The sequence below is a fragment of the Schistocerca nitens genome, chromosome 2 (genome assembly GCF_023898315.1).
Source record: "Schistocerca nitens isolate TAMUIC-IGC-003100 chromosome 2, iqSchNite1.1, whole genome shotgun sequence".
Taxonomy (NCBI): Eukaryota; Metazoa; Arthropoda; class Insecta; order Orthoptera; family Acrididae; genus Schistocerca; species Schistocerca nitens.
Window position 1 is genome coordinate 836,163,696 of NC_064615.1, and position 19,132 is coordinate 836,182,827.

Here is a 19,132-nt window from a genome sequence, read left to right on the forward strand (position 1 = left end):
ACAATGCTTTTACACTAAACATACAAATCATAACAAACACACAAATGATATCAGATAATTGTCCTATTAACTATTATAATACACAAATACCAGTAAACCTATAATATTTATGGGTGTCAGTGCAAGCCACAACAAACAAGTAAAATAATATTTATGGAGATAGGTTGGGATCACTTCTCTGGGATTATAAAAGGAAAACACACAAAACACACTCACTCATCTTTCATCCACATTAGTGCTACTGTGTAGTTGAATAGTGTTAACTGTGTAAATGCAATTCTGTCAAAATTTTATGTTCATCATGTGTATCAAGTAGTAGTGGCAGCAATGTATAACAGTCAATAATAGTTAGTCAACGTCATAGTCATCATGTCAAGACCAATGTTTGCCAAGCCAGATCAAAATGTACGGTTGCTGAACAACTGTCAGTGAGCCAAGATATGCAAATACTTCCTCTCTTCAAAAAAAGTATATACTGCTTAGTGATTTAACAAAGTGTGTGTGTAGACAACCTTCCTTCTACTTGAGTGTTCTAGTCTGCCATCTTCATTCTCCTTGTTCCATACGGACCAACAAAAAAAATATGCTCCTCACTTACTTTACCTCTTATCCACCAAAACTCCAATAAACATCAGCTTTACATAATCTCAATACTTCAATAATACCTCATTTACCTTACCTCTTGTCCACGAAACTCCAATAATCATCAACTTCACATAATCTCAATACCTCAATAATACGTCGATACATATAAACCTCAGCACCAATATCATTTCACTTCCATAACAACTCTTTCCTCTAGTCAGTCTCCTCGAACAAGTGCAGACAAAATCCTAATGCAAACCTCAATTCATCATCTCATACAATCCGAAGACACAATGTCAACACACAACCTCTCGTGTAATCCATCTGATCCAAATCTGCTACTCATTATAAATTATAAGATACATTTTGTTTACCTTGTCCATCATTAAATAAAAGAAATGCGTACATGACTTCTAACAGACTTAGTTCGAATAACTCTCAGTAATTAATTACGATTACGGAGTGTGAATGATCATAATATTTCACAGTGTGTACACCACTTCAAGAATCATGGCAGAAGCAAGCATGTGGAGTATTTCTTGTGTCAAGTGTCACTTCCTATTTCAATTACTCACGAAAAATGCAGTGTAATAACTGTCGATGGTCTAAACCTAGTGTTGGTATGTCATGTCGTTATCTTCCTTCCTATTAGCATAAATTTATACAGCTTCCATAAAACCTCCAGCTCATGTGACTTCTATGAAGTTTCTCGTACTAATGTCGTTCGTCGAATTATAGCAGTTCATTTTCTTATCTTAAAAATATCAGGCACTGAGCGTAAGCAATACATGCAATATCGCGACAATATACCAGTAGCGAACAGAATGTCAACAAGTGGATGCAGCACAATCCCTATAACGAGGCTCTGCCAAGCGAACAATCTACAATTAATACAATAGTGTAACCTAATCTTCATGTTTGTACACTGTACATCAGCATTGCTATATTCTAAATTGAAGAGTAGTTATGACAACAAAACAGAAATGTGTAAATATGCAATCCATACGCACAGCAGCAAACATATATCTTACGTAATAAACAAGTGATTAGCATCATACAGCATAAGCAAATAAATGTTCATACGTAATCTTTAAAAAGTAAACATGAAGGCGCAAGCAGATAAATCACAAAGTGTAACCTACATACATAACCACTGTCAGCACAATTAATCAGGTGACAATTATAATTTAAGTAAATAAGCACAGCAGGCACATAATAGAAAAATGTGACATCAGTGAAAAAGCAGTGCAGCCAAGCGATGCGTAATATATACAAATAACAAGCCTGTTCATTAATCAATCATCGTCAAAATCAGTTAATGTGCGTAAGCACGTCGCTTCACAAGTAAATTCATAGAACACGAAATTTAGCACAAAGTATGAGTCACGTAATCGCAAGCAGCAAATTACGTCTAAAGTACGTACCTAAGTGGAAATATGTTACCTGAAAAATAAACTCAATTAATAGTTACCTTTTTTAGTTTATTACTTTTTTTTTTTTTTTTTTTTTGAAATTACATTCTTCCTGAAATTTTCTCCATAGCAAGTCGTCTTAACGTCGGACACGCACAGAATTTACCTGAAGGTCTTAAATATTTTATACAACCGTATCCTGAAAAATACTGAACGTTAATAACATAATTTATAAAGTCACCATAGCTTTATACAGAATTTAGTCGGAGAAATTAGACTGTGTATTTGTTTACGGCTGTCAGTGCATTCACACTGAGCGCTCGATCAGCTGTAGGCGCGTGACGTAGGAAGTAATTGTTTGCGGTCAACGACTGCCTTGTGCGGTGCGCAGACTGACTGTTGCTTTGAGTATGTGCCGCCGCCAAAACACAGCGCGGTATCCTTGTACTCTCCGTGTGTTTACGTAGCTGTTAGTTTCTCACAAGTATGTCATTCCACAAAAATTTTAACGTTAGATATGTGATGTATTCCCTTAGAGCGCCGAGATTTAAGAGTTTCTACTTCAACTTCAATTTTGCGAATTCTATATGGACCGTTATAAAGCAGAAAAAATTTGCGACATAAGCCTTTTCCTTTATGAGACAAACGGTGAGACGTAATTAACACCTTTTGACCAACTGACAAAATTTTTAAACGACCAGGACGTTTAGCTGATTTCTCTCTTCTTGCAGCCGCAGACGCAATATTTCGTAGAGCCAGGTTGACAACTTCAGAATGCCGCAGTTTCCGTGAAGGCGGAAAAGGAACGATTTCAGAAATGCGATTTGTTGGTACTTTATTTTTTTATATCAATAGAGCCGGTAAAGAAGTTGAGTCATTAGGAAGTTCATTCAGAATGTTTTGAAAAATATGAAGATACTGATCCCAAGTTCTGTGATTCTGATGACAATAAAGTCGACACAATTTATTGATTTCCTTCATCCATCTTTCTGAAGCGTTAGATTGAGGGTGAAAAAGTGAAATGAAGATTGGTTTAACTTTACGACGCCGTAGAGTACGAAGCCAAATTTTAGAGCGAAACTGTGATCCATTATCTGATATAACCTTATCAACATGACCCACTTCTTTAAGAAAATGTTTGATGAAAGCATTAGATACTGAACGAGCTGTTGCTTTGCGTAACGGTGTAAAACACACATATTTTGATGTCAATTCCACTGCTACAAAAATGTACGCAAAACCATTAGTAGATCGAACCACTGGACCGAACAAATCAACTGCAGCCATCTCCTTTAATTTCGCTGGAATGATAGGAAACAACGGTGCTCTGTGAGAAATTGTTGGCGGCTTAGCCTTTTGACATAATTTGCATTTGGCAAGAACAGATCGAATACGTTTTTCCATATTACTGAAGTAGCAATTTTCTCGCAATTTATGAAAGCATTTTCTGGGACCAAAGTGCGCATAACTAAAATGTGTGTACCAAATCAATTTATTGACCCACTCATCAGGAATACAAACTAACCAAACAGAGTTGTCGACCGATTTTCGTTTGAAAAGAATATCATTGCGAACTAAATAATACTGTCTGATCGCTACGCTTTCCTTTCTCCTCCACTTCTCCTTAATGTCCTTCCAGATTGGATCCTTATTTTGCTCCTTAGCGATGTCCTGGAGCGAAGATGAAATAAAGTTCTCAAACGCAACACCTTGAATGTACATCAAACAATAATGGTTTTCTTTGCAGTCCTCTTCAGCACTTTGTTTCAAACCCATAGGTGCACGTGATAAAGCATCAGCAACAATATTTGAAGATCCCTGTATGTAAACAATACTAAAATCAAATTCCTGTAGATACAGCGCCCATCGTGACAATCTGCCATGAGTTAATTTTGTCGACATAAGAAATTCCAAAGCTCGATGATCAGTGTAAACCTTAGTATGTCTACCAAACAAAAATGTGCGAAATTTTGTGAAAGCCCAAACAACAGCCAAAGCTTCAAGTTCCGTAATCGAATAATTCTTTTCGGATTTAAAGAGAACACGACTTCCAAATGCAATAGTCTTCTGTACTACAACGCCGTTTTTTTCTATCTCTTGAAATAAATGTGCACCTAGGCCTTTGTATGATGAGTCCGTCGCCAAACAAAAATCTTTAGATAAATCCGGATGTGAAAGAAGTGGAGCAGCAACTAAAGCATCACGAAGTTGTTCAAATTCTGATTGAGCTTCCTCATCCCAACACCAATTAGAATTCTTTCCAGATAGTTCACATAAACGAGGTGTGGCCAAATTGTCCAATCTAACAAAGCGTCTAAGAAAATTACAGACAGCAAGGAAACTACGAACATCACGTTTTGTGGTAGGAACAGCATAATTACGAATAGCGTCTAGTTTTTCTGGATCAGGAAGAATACCTTCTGTAGAAATAATGTGACCGAGAAATTTCACCTGAGAACGACCAAATTCAGATTTTTCCAAGTTCACTGTCATGCCAACTCGTGCAAAAATACGTAATAATGAATCCAAAATTTTGTTATGCTCACTCCAAGAACGTTTAGCAATAAGAATATCGTCAACATATGAAGTAATATTGTCACGAAGATAAACAGGTAAAATTTCATTTAAGCTACGAATGAATGCTGCTGAAGATACAGTAAGTCCAAACGGTAATTTCCGAAACTGGTAACAGTTACCAAAGGCTAAAAAGGCAGTATATTTTCTACAATCAGGGTGGAGTTCTATTTGCCAAAAACTTGCGCGCATATCAATCGTGGATAAAACTTTAATTCCATGGAAATGTTGAAGAAGTTCATCTAAATTTTGTGGACGGTCAGTTTCAGGAATAATAATATTATTTATTTGTCTGGAATCCAGAACCAAACGAATTGACCCATCCTTTTTAAGAACAACGTGTAATGGGCTGGTATAAGGGCTGACTGCTGGCTCAATAATGCCCTGATCTAACATGTATTGAAGTTCATTCTTAACCTTGTCTCTGTAAGCCAAAGGAATAGCGTACGTTTTCCCGCGAAATGGTGTGTGTTCTTTTACTTTAAATAAATATTGTAAGCCTTGTATAGTTCCTGTGTGATGACTAAACACTGTAGCATGTGAAGTCAAAATATGGTGCAGCTCTTCTCTTGCAACGTCATCTGGCACTTCAGCTTTTTTAACCTTTTCATTAATTAATTCTTCGCTACTAATTATATCCTCCATCGCGTCTCTGTATCTATAATCATTGTCATGAATAAACACACTGTCGTCATAATGCTCAACGAAAACATCAGAAGTAAGAAACCTTAAACATTTTGTATCTGATTCAGATCTTGCTAAACACTCGAAAAATTTCAGACATTTCGGCATTCCGGCAACAGTCAAATTCACACTTCCTTCTTTAAAGTTCAAAATTGCCTTATGTGTGTTAAGAAACTCCATACCTAATATAATCTGTGTACTGAGTAATGGAACAATAATAAAATTAGCAGACAATTCGTATCCTTGACAAATGAAATTTAGGTTGGTCTGTTGTTTAACTTCCACACCTTTTCCAGAAATCGCTCCTCGAATTGTAGCTTTAGAAATAGGCAACACAGGACAGGCAATAGTTCTTTGACATATACGAAAAACTGATTCACTAATGACGTTCAATGGGCTCCCAGAATCTAGAATTGCAGTGAACTTATTCTTACCCACACATAGTTCAATAACAGGATGTAAAAATGCGTCTACATGATTCTCCTTTTCGCCTAGCAAAATGTCTCTCACATCTTCTAGGCGTACGTAGTGTAAAGTTGTAGTGTCATTACTTTCTGACCCGTCTATATTGCTGCCAGAAGCCGAAGCTGCTAGTCATTGTCGATTGTTTGCGTCACGTCTTTGATTATTCCCGACATTTCGCGGATCAATTTCTACTATTTCCACTTGTCTCTCTGAATTTCTGTCACGCGGAGGATGCCAATTAGGTCCTTCCTGTCTGTTAGATGCAAATTCTTGGTTGTGTCTGTTATTAAAATTTCTGTTTTCCTGTCTGTTTGCATAACTACTTCTTGTATAATTTCGACTGTCACTTCTGTAATTATTGTTGTATCTACTACCCTGGTCATTTCTGTAGTAAGAATTTCTATTATTGTATGGATAATTTCTGTCTTGATGATACCGATTACTGTTTCCGTATGATTGATCATTCCGGTAAGAATTACCGTTATTATAATTGTCTGTGTAATTTCTGTTAGAACGTCTGTCATTGTCATAAGGCTGGTATCTATTGTCCTGTCTGTTACGTCTGTCATTCTCAAAATTACCCATATAACGCCCGTTCCGATCACTATCCCTTTTCTCTGAAAATCTATCGTAATTAACTGTTACTGAAAAAGTTACAAGAAGTCCCGTCGTCGTTGTCATACTCAAGTTCTTGTAACAAAGTCTTAAAAGTCTCAATGTCGTCTTTACATCTTCCGGCTAAAGCAATTTGTCTTATGGATTGTGGCAGCTTAGTTAAACAAATGCGAATTAATTCAGTCGGGCTATAAGGGTTGGAAAGGAACTGATTCTTTCGAATCATGTCTTCAAAATATTCCGCTGGCGTGCGGAACTCAGACTGTTTGAAATTACGCTGCATAATAAGACTGTGTTTGACTCTGTCTTGCGTGTTTTCGGACCAATATGCCGATAGAAATGCATGATAAAAATCATTCAGATTATTACAATCTCTAATGAGTGCGCGCATCCGCGTCGCCGGTTCATTTTCTAAATATCCACACATAAATTCCAGTTTGTGACTTAGTGGCCAATTTGGTGGGAGTGCATACATAAATTGATCTAACCATGCACATGGATGTATGTCATTCTTAGAATTGCGGAAGATCTTAAATTTCCGAACAGTCAAAAAGTGTTTATAGTCAAAGTTTTCGCCTCGTGGCGACAAAGACCTACCGCGTCTGTCCCAGTCCCAATGTTGATTATTGTCAAGTTCGCGCGCCTGGCGCTCCCTTGTTGCATCCCGTAAATGAAACAAATTATTTTCTTCAAACCCCTCCGCTAACTGTGATTCCAAATTTCTTTTGCTGTCCTTTCCTACGATTTCGCCTTCAGTTTGTTTGACTTGCTTTCGTAATGCCTCAACTTCCCTTTTAACGCGTTCATTAAATTTTCCCTGATTTTCAACATGCTTACTTATGTTCTGGTACTCTTCGGTTTCTGCAAATGGTAATGGAGCTGTATCATCTGAATCTCTATCCCCATTTAAACTAAGACTTGTCAGTTTATCTGAAATCTCCTCAACTCTTTCCGATAAGTCACCTATTTTTTTCTTTCTGTTTACTTACGTCTTCCGTAAGTGTCGCGACTCGGGTTTCAGTATTGACACATTTGGTAGTTAACTGTTCATATTGTTGTGTTAGATTATTTATTCTGTCATTTGGTACGGATTCCTCGATTCTCTCAAATATTTCTTCCTTATTATGTGCACGTTGTAAATTTAACTCTGAAAATTTTTGTACTATCACGCGATCTCTTTCCTCCTGTTCTCTATCCTGTTCCCTTTGTCTAATCTCTACTGCAATTAATCTATTATTGTGAGCATTCAAAATCGGTTGTACTTCTTCTCTGATTTCTTTCTTTAATTCATCTTTCATGTTTTTGAAACATGTCCCTATTCGTGAGTCTAACCGTGGTTCCATTGTTCCCATCTGTGTTTTTAATTCAGATCCAAACCGTGTTTCCATTGTTCCCATATCAGTTTTTAATTCAGATCGTAAAGTTCCCATCTCTGTTTTAATTGTTCCTATTTGTGATCCCAGTGATTCCATTGTTCCCCTCTGTGTTTTTAATTCAGATCCAAACCGTGTTTCCATTTTTAATATAGCACTCATCAACTGCTCCATAGTAACTGATTCGAAACTCCTTTCGTCCCTAACATTTCCCGCAAAACCAGTTTCCTTCGTCATAGCTGTAAAGCTATCTGTGTTCGATACTATTTCAGACTCTTCTATCGTTAATCTCGTATTCTGTGAATTTCCTGATTGAGAAAAATTTTGAAATGGTTCCGGACTATTTTCCCGACTTATTAAATTGTTTTCCACTCCATTATTCATCATACTGTTGTCCTGTGTTGGCGAGTTCGCCATGTCAACAATTTCGTCATTCTCACTGTCCATCATTTTTGCCTTTTTCATCGACCGCGTAATCATTTACAAAACATACAAAACTCGTCACTATATGAAATTACACACAATGACACTTTATCTCCAACAATACCATTCACACGAAATGTTTCCCTCAAACACGATTAATCGAACAATTGAAATAATTGCACTAATTGTCAAACCCGTAGACAAGACAACAGAAATGAAATTTTGCAAAAAAAAAAAAATACCATTAGAAGAATGACAGTTACCAAATCTACACATGCAAAATAGACTACAATTGCTAAACTACAAATTACTACAACAATACTACTGTCTACTATTTTTACAATCAGAAGATTCCAAGGGACGATCCGAAGCAGCGGTCGCCACGTGCATGGGGGCTTAATTAAATGCAATGAAAATAATTTTTAAATTTTTGGTAGCTGTATGTCCGATTACGCTATGTATCGTAAACGGTTGGCCCTGATTAGTATTATTACGCTATCTGACTGCATAGAACAATAACAAGAATGAAATGGAAATTTTCATTAACACAATTAATTAATTAAGTCCCCAGCAACTATAAAACCTACGAAACCAAAGCACAAGTGTAACTGTTCTGTGTGTGGAAGTATGACTCAACGTACGCATCTGGCACGGTTCTTCTTCAACAACACAAGAAATTTTAAATATCATTTATACTGAATTAATTAAAGAAAATAGAAATACCAAAATTATTCAAGAAAACCAGAATTACACTCTAATACAAGAACACAAGCCAGATGCTTTGTTGACTGAACCTGTAATGACGCATTATTCAGGACATTTAAATAATGAGAAAGAAAAGAAAAGTAGTTTGTTACCTTAATTTATATTGATGAAAAGCACTCTAGACATTACAATCTCTCCACACTGACTCGCTACTATCACATCTCAACAAGAACTTTTCAGTATCACATCTCAGCAAGCACTGCCTACTAGCTCATCTCAACAAACACTCCTCACTACGACATCTCAGCACTGACTACCACGAGTTCTCCCAAAGCACTGCCCACTACGAGTTCTCAATAATCACTGCCAGTGGAGGCGGCGGAACAATACTCTCTAGCGCGATCTCTGGCGCTGTGGCTCAGTGTAGCCACCTTTCAGTGTCTTTGCTTCCTTTGACAGCCAGTCCTGTTGTACACCGACTGATACTGGCATCCTGGAAAGAAAAAGCAACCGAACTTGAAGTATTTTGTCGGAGAATCGTAAAAATAGAGAGCAGAATGAACTTTTAAATATCCTGCAATAAACCAATAAACACTTGTATCGCCAGTGTTGATAACAAAAACTTTTTTAAAATTCGGTATCAATTTTAGTGTCTGGATTCGAAAAGTGTCTGCAGCAGCCAAGGAGTCTTCGATCATCGCTGTTTCTTTTCTTGAAACAAATCTTGTTACTTTTCACTGACGAATTCCGTGTTTATTTTTGAATGTATGAACCCATATTCAAAATCTATGAAGTTTTGTACTTCCGCTAAAGCCCACTGTTGTAAATTTCCTGTAGTCATTTGCAGATAATTCTCTCATACGTCAACAAAAGACTCATACGTCCAGGAAGTAATTGCTGCGTACTTATCAAATTGATTGCCTGTCTTTTTTTATTTCCTCTTCCCACTGGAATAATTATTTGTTCTTTCTTAACCGGCTGCAACTTTTCTTGTAATGTTTGTAGTTTGCACGTGGGGTGAGCCTTTGTGATGTTAACAACATTAATTCTGTAATCTAAAGAAAGGTGGTATAGGCTACTTCTTTTCTTTTGGTTCATATTCATCCAAAGAGCTGTGCTGTTCGTACTTTTCGGAAAGTTAATCTTGACAGTTTTCACTTTCATGAGTAATTCATTGCCAGGCACAAGTATTTTTGCAGCTAACATGTTCATAGCACGTCTGCAGATTTCTTCACCGATGGACATTGCTTCACGAGAAATGGTCGTGATAGATTTCGATGCAATAAAATTATTTGCAGCAAGCAAGCTTTCTTAATAAACAATGACATCTTTTAAATCACCTTCACCACTTCACTGTATAATGAATCTGCAGCTTCTGATACTTTCGCGATGTCTTCATTGAGAGACATTTTTAATTCACAATATTGTAAAAATTCCGATAATATTTCACAGTATAGAACGCCCCAATCTCTGCGAAAGCCAGAAATGAACTTGTACTGTAACAGGTAAGGCCCATTGCTCGATTAGTTCCGTGTGGGCCTTGATACTTGCTGACAGTCTGCCTGTTTGTGTATGCAGTAGGGCAACAGCTATATTTCACGGAAACACCGGTTCCTCGCATTTACAGCGAATATTAATAACCTTTCCAATTTTGGAATAACACTGTAATGACAGTAATTAAAGCTTTAATTTACTTCCATTAAAATGCATTTGAAATTATTCAACTTTTTAAAAAGGAAGTATTGACGAGTGTAATTCACATTTAAAGTAGCCTGTGACAGCCATTTCATAAATAAAGTAAAATAATTTACTATTTAATTGATAATACTTTAGGTCATTAACTTTATTTAAAAGTCGTTATAATTTTTAAAACAATTAAGGAAACAAAATAAAACCGAGCCTGTAGGAAGGATCTAACCTGGCAGGCCGTATGACATTGCAACGTGCCACTGACTGAGCTACTTCAGAGCAAAATCCCTGAGGTCCATCTGATGCAAATTGGCAGAACATGCTATGAGATCAATCAACATAACGTTCCTGGAGGAAGAGACTCTTCTGCCAAAGAATCAGCGGGAGTTCAAGAACAGTACTCGTGTGGAAAACAGCTTGGTTAATTCAAATACAATATCTGGCCATCTGTAGATGCAAGGGTGGGAGGTAGATTTTATCTCTGGATCTCCTGAATTTTTCTTTACGATTAGACTGTAAAATTCCAAAAATATCAAACAGAATAGAGAATTTTTGCTTAACGGAGAGAAATCTTTAGGTGTAACAGTAGTCTTGTAACCTAAGGGAGCGTGTATGGGAAGATTAATTTTCGCAGTAAATATAAATGATCTAGTGGATAACGTCGGAAAGTTCCATAACGCATTTCGCTGATGATCTTGTTATACTCTGAAGTAACAAAAGCCATTGGATACCTCATAAAAGCATATCGGACCTCCTTTCGCCGGGCACAGTGCAGCAGTTCGACGTGGCGTGGATTCAACAAGCCGTTGGAAGTCCCGCGTAGAAATATTGAGCAGTGCTGCCCTTGTAGCTGTCCATAACTGCGAAAGTGTTACCGGTGGATGAGTTTGAGCACGAACTGACCTCTCGATTACGTCCCTTAAATGTTCGATAGGTGACCAAATCGTTCGTTCGAAATGTCCAGAATGCTCTTCAAACCAGTGGCAAACACTTGTGGTCATCCATAAAAATTGCATCGTTGTTTGGGAACATGAAGTCCACGAAAGGCAGCAAATGGTCTCCAAGTAGCCGGACATAATCTTTCCAGTCAATGATCGGTACATCTAGACCAAAGGACTCAGTCCATTCCACGTAAACACAGCCCACTCCATTATGGAGCCACCATCGGCTTGCATAGTGTCTTATTGAGAACTTGGGTCCATGGGTTCTTGGGGTCTGTGCAACATTCGGAATCTACAATCATCTCTTAACAACTGAAGTCGGGACTCATTTGACCAGGCCACGGTTTTCCAGTCGTTTAGGATAAAACCGCTATAGTCACGAGCCTAGGAGAGGCGGCTGTAGGCGATATTGTGCTTTTAACAAAAACACTCGCGTCAGTCGTCTGCTGCCATAGCCCATTGACGCCAAATTTAATCGCACTGTCCACCTCATTGATTTCTGTAGCTATTTCACGCAGTATTGCTTGGCTATTAGCACTGTCAACTCTACGCAAACGCCGCTGCTCTTGGTCATTAAATGAATGTCGTCGACCACTGCGGTATCCGTGGTGAGAAGTGATGCACGAAATTTGTTATTCTCGGAGACTCTTGAAACTGTATAACTCGGAATACTGACTTCCCCAACCATTTCCGCAATGGGATGTCTAGCTGCAACTACGATTCCGCGTTCAAAGTGTATTAATTCACATCGTGTTGTCATATTCACACCGGAAACATTTCCACATGAATCACCGGAGTACACCAATCCACTGTCCCTCTATACCTTGTGTACTTGATACTACCGCCATCTACACATGTGAATATCGGCATCCCATGACTTTAGTCACGTGAGTGACCCCAGAGAAGTCGTAATGCTAGAAAACTGTAGTGATATACAGGAAGACCTGCAAACGTCCGACATGAACAAATGTAACGCATTGCACATAAATTATCAGAAAGAGCCTTAATTATATGATTACACGACTGCAGAACAATCAGTGGAAGCAGTCACATCGCATAAATACACTCCTGGAAATTGAAATAAGAACACCGTGAATTCATTATCCCAGGAAGGGGAAACTTTATTGACACATTCCTGGGGTCAGATACATCACATGATCACACTGACAGAACCACAGGCACATAGACACAGGCAACAGAGCATGCACAATGTCGGCACTAGTACAGTGTATATCCACCTTTCGCAGCAATGCAGGCTGCTATTCTCCCATGGAGACGATCGTAGAGATGCTGGATGTAGTCCTGTGGAACGGCTTGCCATGCCATTTCCACCTGGCGCCTCAGTTGGACCAGCGTTCGTGCTGGACGTGCAGACCGCGTGAGACGACGCTTCATCCAGTCCCAAACATGCTCAATGGGGGACAGATCCGGAGATCTTGCTGGCCAGGGTAGTTGACTTACACCTTCTAGAGCACGTTGGGTGGCACGGGATACATGCGGACGTGCATTGTCCTGTTGGAACAGCAAGTTCCCTTGCCGGTCTAGGAATGGTAGAACGATGGGTTCGATGACGGTTTGGATGTACCGTGCACTATTCAGTGTCCCCTCGACGATCACCAGTGGTGTACGGCCAGTGTAGGAGATCGCTCCCCACACCATGATGCCGGGTGTTGGCCCTGTGTGCCTCGGTCGTATGCAGTCCTGATTGTGGCGCTCACCTGCACGGTGCCAAACACGCATACGACCATCATTGGCACCAAGGCAGAAGCGACTCTCATCGCTGAAGACGACACGTCTCCATTCGTCCCTCCATTCACGCCTGTCGCGACACCACTGGAGGCGGGCTGCACGATGTTGGGGCGTGAGCGGAAGACGGCCTAACGGTGTGCGGGACCGTAGCCCAGCTTCGTGGAGACGGTTGCGAATGGTCCTCGCCGATACCCCAGGAGCAACAGTGTCCCTAATTTGCTGGGAAGTGGCGGTGCGGTCCCCTACGGCACTGCGTAGGATCCTACGGTCTTGGCGTGCATCCGTGCGTCGCTGCGGTCCGGTCCCAGGTCGACGGGCACGTGCACCTTCCGCCGACCACTGGCGACAACATCGATGTACTGTGGAGACCTCACGCCCCACGTGTTGAGCAATTCGGCGGTACGTCCACCCGGCCTCCCGCATGCCCACTACACGCCCTCGCTCAAAGTCCGTCAACTGCACATACGGTTCACGTCCACGCTGTCGCGGCATGATACCAGTGTTAAAGACTGCGATGGAGCTCCGTATGCCACGGCAAACTGGCTGACACTGACGGCGTCGGTGCACAAATGCTGCGCAGCTAGCGCCATTCGACGGCCAACACCGCGGTTCCTGGTGTGTCCGCTGTGCCGTGCGTGTGATCATTGCTTGTACAGCCCTCTCGCAGTGTCCGGAGCAAGTATGGTGGGTCTGACACACCGGTGTCAATGTGTTCTTTTTTCCAGTTCCAGGAGTGTATCTGTGAGAGCGTGGACAGAGAGATTTACAGAACGACCACATAAAAATATTCATGTCAGACATATTCATTGGAAGAATTCTTTTTGGAAGCGTATCCCATCCACATAGGAAGTAGTTCTCATAACCCTCTTTCGATCGATACTTTCCGTCTGGGATCCGTACCAGATAGTAGTGATGGAGGAAATAGAGAAAAACCAAAGATCAGCACGTTTCGTCACTGGTTGATTTAGAGTGAAAGCGTCACGGAGATCCTAAGCGAACTGCAGTGGCAGATGAGAATGGCGCTATGCATCAAGGTCTGCTTTTCTGATAGAATTCCTAGAGTTATTTGATAAGTAAAAAACTGTAAATTTGTGGTAAGATCTTGTAGAACTGAACTGCTTAGGTCATCGGTTCCTACGCTTACACAGTACTTAATCGAACTTAAACTAACTTACGCTATGGAAACACACACATCAATGCCCGAGGAATGACTCGAACCTCCGACGGGGGGGGGGGGGGGGGGTCGAACCTCCGACGGGGGGGGGGGGGGTCGATAAATATACTTTCATACTTCCCTAGTCAATAAATATACTGCTTTCCTCCTACCTATACATCTCTCGAAAAAACCATCAAGTTAAAACGAGCAAGATTCGAGTTCACGCGGAGGCTTGCCAGCAATTACAGACGTATCAGGGGTCCCATATCACTTCAACTGCACACGCCCCACACCATTACAGAGCCTCCACCACCTTGACCAGTCCCCTGCTGACATGCAGGGTCCATGGATTCATGAGGTTGTCTCCATACCCATACACGTCCATCCACTCGATAAAATTTGAACCGAGACTCGTACGACCTATTATTATTGTTATTGACAGTGGTGACATATGAAATTTTGGCAGTCCCAAGTCTTCCAATTTCTAGCACTTCAGAACTAAGGAGTTCAGCAACAGGTAATTTACAAACAGTAAGTATAGTAGACACATTTTAACTTGATTAACTTTGAATGGGGGTACAATGTGTGGGTGAAGCAAGTGTCGCTAGGGAGAGGAGTTGTGCTGAGGAAGAAATGTTTCTGACGAGTTGTAGGTAGCACTCGCGATGAATTCAGAGTTTCTTTATCAGTCCATAAAAGAATTTGTTGCAAATAAGCGGTAAAAACTGTCTCACTGACTCAGTAGTTCGTGGTTTAATAAAACACCTACAAAAACTAATGACCATTAATCCTTCATCCTTTTAGAAACTAATGTTGGCAATGGGGAAGGGGGACTTGTAACAATTAATAGCTGATTGCACTCAGTGGTAATGGTCTCAGAAACGTTTGGAACCACAGCTTTATTAGGTGACTTATCGAGTATATGAGAGATGTACCTGTAGGAAATGTAATGCTCAGAAAAATGGCCGAAAATGTTCAGGGGGGGTTTAATGTGACGCTTCGGCGTGGATCGACAGGGCACACATGCTGAGGGGGAGGAACTCGTGCATTGTTCGCTGAACGCCATACAACTTTAAAATTTACAGCCTGTGGGGCGCAGAGCCCGCATGAAGTTAACCGCCTCACTTTCCGAAGCTCAGATTACCGCCTGTGAGCTCCTCCCACACGAGTTTGTTAGCGAGTTACGGGCGGGATATTTTGCGCAACCGCTGTTGATGGATGACTCACGTGGGGAAAGCGGTTAAGCGTGCCGAAGCTCTGAGCGGCAAATTTAACTCTTAAATTAATCGCGTGCGCTTGGCGGGCCGATGTTGTTGCCATATCTCACAGACGTGGGGTAAGATTGGGAAGATGGGGGTGGGTGGCAGCTGATGCTACTACACGTATAGTAGCTTACTTACTCACCATCATAACAAAGCTACTGATATACGAGCGCGGTTGCAGGTAAAAGCTAGTAATGAAATAAAATAATATTGTTGACTGTAGCACGCAAATATTATGGAAGTTCGTTTCGTTAAATAGTGATCTCTAATAAATTTAGCAGCTCCTGCTTTCTCCTTACCTGTACAAGTAACATATTAAGTCCTGTAACCCGTAGCAAAACCACACAGGATACATGCAAAGAAAAAAAAGAACAAATCATCTTCAGGAGCCCTCATGCTAATACCGTGCAACACCGTTTCTAGCCTTTATAATGGTCTCTGTTCGATGTGGGAGAGACTCTAAACGTTTCTTCAAAAAACACCGTTCGAACAGGCCTTGAAGGCCTAACGTTACCGACCGGCCGCCGTGTCACCCTCAATCCTTTGGCATCACCAGGTGTGCATACATAGGGGCATGTGGTCAACATACTACTCTCCTGGCCGTTGTCAGTGTTCGTGACCTGTGTCGCTACTTCTCAATCAAGAAGCTCCTCAATTGCCCTCACAGGGGCTGAGTGCACCCCGATCTCCAACAGAACTCGGCAGACACGGCCAGTGACCCACCCAAGTGCTAGCCAAACCTGACAGCGCTTAACTTCGGTGATATGAAGGAAACCGGTGTTACCGCTGTGGCAAGCCCGTTGACAGTCACATGTTTCTTCAGGTATGCCATATCCAGTTGAATCCGCCCATCAATGATTAGATCCCGCAGAGGTACCAAATGCAGGGACATTGACCTCTGCGTTTAATCTGATACTATTGGTTCCAGTTATTTTTTTTTTAGCATTATGACGAAGGGGAGAAGGGCAGGGTGATTCGCGGGACAAATCAGGTGCGGTAGAGTGCTTAAGTGTTCGTTAAACCAGCAAAAAAAATTTGGATATGAGGTCCGCCAGTTATGCAAAACACAGTTTTTCTCAGTACCCAAACATGTTTCGGCACCACTGTGCCATCATAATTGGGTTTTCGTTTTTTTATTTATTCTTTACATTTGGTGTGCATGAGCTTTCTGGATCACTTTTGTGTTGATTACTCCAAGTAGCTTGTCATGTTTTCGCGTGGTAAGCGCCTCCATTCTCCACAGCATGCTGAGATGTGATGCATACGTAATTAGTATTTTCCACAAATAACGTAGTAAAATACTTGTTCACTACAACAGAACACAGTGTGATTGTCTGTGTTCTGGTGTAGTGGAAAAGTATTTTACTACGTTATTTGTGGAAAATACTTGTTATAGTTACATATGCATCACAACATCTCAGCATGATGTGGAGAATGGAAGCGCTTGCCACACGAAAACATGACAAGCTACCTGTAGTAATTGACACAAAAGTGATCCAGAAAGTTCATGCACACCAAATCTAAAGAATAAATAAAAAAAACGAAAACCCACTGATGATGGCACAGTGGTACCGAAACATGTTTGGGTACTGATAAAAACGGTGTTTTGCATAACTGACGGACCTAACATCCAAAAATTTTTAACTGCAAACACGGCCAATACAAGGAGCTGCATATCAAAAGATGGATAAAACAGCAAAGTATGCTTGTGGCCCTGTTAACACGTTTGATACCTTGTGAGATTAGAGTTTCCGGAATATACTAACCATGAAGATGGACAACATTCCCTCACCAAGAAGAAATACGTTTTATGTTCACAGTAACCTGAATAAGTGGGCCCAATACATGGTGTAAAAAGCACTCCAAACATTGTAAAGCCATTTCTGGCTTGAACTACAACCATCTCACACTGCAGGTTAAACACCTTATTGACCTTTGAGGCAGTAGATGCCTTGAATAACTTAAAAAAATCTGAAATAGAGACTCGTCGCACCCCAGTACATGCCACCAGACAGTTAATGTCCAATCTTTGTATTGTTTGACCCACAGAGGTTGTGCAATTTTATATAGTGCTGTGAGCAACGGAATTTTACGAGGTCTTCAAAGATCCATTATTTCTAGCGGAAACAGTTTGAAACAGATTTGAATTCACTGAGAGCATCAATTCGTGTCGGTTGTCATTGACAAGGCTTGACGCCCATTTCGAGTCCCCATCAGTCAGGGTCTTTTTATGACCACCGTTCTTACTCCGAATTATACATCAGCGAGCCACATATCAGTTCTTGTAGACGCAATGGACAGTTCGTCTCGATAGATGAACTAATCAGGCAACATCACTCACGTTGTGATCTTCGGCACATCCAAAAAGTATGCCTCTGTCACGTTCCATGTCGAGCCATATTAGTGTGCTGATTTAATATTATGGACCGAGCGAGGTGACGCAGTGGTTAGCACACCGAACTCGTATTCGGGAGGACCACGGTTCAAACCCGCATCCGGCCGTTCTGATCCAGGTTTTCCTTGGTTTGCTAAATCCCTTCAGGGGTATGTCGAGATGGTTTCTTAGAAGGGCACGGCCGATTTTCTTCCCCATCCTTACCTAAATCGAGCTTGTGCTCCGTCTCTAATGTCCTCGCTGCTGAAGGGACGTTAAACACCAGTCTCCTCCTCCTCCTCGATACGATGACTGGCACATACGCACTACTTCACTACATCGCCCACGGCAATCCAGAGTTACCAATCTTCTCTTTTATTGGGTTCATTAATATTTCGTTAGGTCATCTTACGTACATCAGTGGCCACTTGATACTTACATAGGCAGGTATTGTAACACCCCAATTACAGAAACCCTAATAAACAACCATTTGTTGTAAAAGAAGCAGGAAAATTATTCATCCTGACAGTGACGGCAGCTACTGACGACAAAATTTACACTTGTGATAATATGACCAACAGGAATGTCATGTGAATAATAATATTTATCATGAAGTAGAGACTGAATGAAAGAATATGATAGGATACGCAACAAAAATATCAAAGAAAGAATTGCAAAATAATTAAAAATGAAGGTTAAAGCCCATATGGTAAACTGGCCAAAGATAACATTTACCATAGAAGAGAGTTGTAGCCGCAAAAGGAAATTCGATCTGACTACAGTGTAACTCGGAAATGGAAATGTTAGCTTCAGTTGCTATCTAGCCGCTCTTAGTACTACTGCGATAGTAGCATGCATGTAAGCGCTACTAGATTGTTTTAAGCTAATCGGACATTTGAAAGTTTTGCGATATAGACTGAAGTATTATTCAGAAGTCATACTAAAGCAAAGTCATCTTTACCGTTAGCAAGATAACGGGATACGGGGATTCGCGACGAAATTAAATCGTGTGAGATTTGTGATGGGACTTAACCTTCGTGATACTGAATAAGCACCAACATTCAAGGAAATCGAAAAAGAAAGATCGCCGACAGAAAAATAATTATTTGTCTCGAGTAGGTAACA